Below are 1,191 nucleotides of genomic sequence, written 5' to 3' on the forward strand. Positions count from 1 at the left end.
GCCATCTTTTGATCTAACAGGATGGGAGCTTTTCGTTCTTGGACCGTAGACAGCATTGAAAGTGGCATAAAATTCTCTATGGTTATTTTTCTGTAAAAAAATCTCTGCTTCTTCAGCTTTTCGCAGGAACCAGTCATTCTTTAGCTTTCTGATACGCTCTCTAAGAGCATTCCTGTTCAATTTTTTGTTTTGAAGCAGCTCTCTGATTTCTACATCCTGCTCGTCGAACCAGTTATTGTGTTTCTTTTTCTTTTTTCCAAATACGTTTTTGGCTGCATTTTGAAGCACTTCTCTGAATTCTTTCCAATGTTCTTTGCAATCAGACAATTTTTCATTCAAGAACTGTTCCAGCATTTTTTTTTCTTCATTGTTGAGGCCAGTGTCAAGCTTTTTGGGAGGCGCTGTGCCCTTTTTTGGCTTTATGGAGAAATGACACTTACAAACAATCAACTTGTGATCAGAGAAGCAGTCTGCTGTTTGATTGACTTTGGTTACTTGCAGCTTGACGTGTCTCTTTGCAGCTTGATTTGCTAGTACATAGTCAATCTGATGCCAGTGCTTTGACCGCAAGTGCTGCCACGTGTTCTTTAGGCTGTCTTTACGTTGAAACATTGTACCCCTGATTGTAAGCTGAAATCTGGTAGAACTCTAATAGCATTGTTGCCAAGTTGACATCACAGAACCGCCGATGAGCACTATTAATTGCAGATCAAACCTTCCTGTGACCTTCCTGATTTGGCTGAACATACAGTATAGCTCCAGAGGATCCAATCGCTAAGCACGCCATGTTTCAACACGCCATAGCAACAGATGAACAGTTTCAGTGTAATCTTGAGTAATTAAACTTTATCCATAACACCAGTAGTCCAGAAATAATATTCAGTTTGGACCAAAAATTTATACAATATTCGGGAACACAGGCTTGATCAAACTGTTGTGCCTACACTAGCATGTATCATTCATAATGCATATCAGGCTACGTATTAAATAATTGTCTATTGAGAATTAGAGAGTCAGAGAAGCTATGAGCTCGGTGCCAATGACGACGGCTAGGCATTCAACATTTCTAAGTAGATTTTAATTAATAAACTAAGCAATTTATACAGGGAAAGGAGAGAGGGAGAGAAAGAGAGGGAGAAAGAGAGAGAGAGATAGAGAGAAAGAGAGAGAGAGAGAGAGAGAGAGAGAGAG

This window comes from Priapulus caudatus, unplaced genomic scaffold, assembly GCF_000485595.1.
Source record: "Priapulus caudatus unplaced genomic scaffold, Priapulus_caudatus-5.0.1 Scaffold770, whole genome shotgun sequence".
Classification (NCBI taxonomy): Eukaryota; Metazoa; Priapulida; class Priapulimorpha; order Priapulimorphida; family Priapulidae; genus Priapulus; species Priapulus caudatus.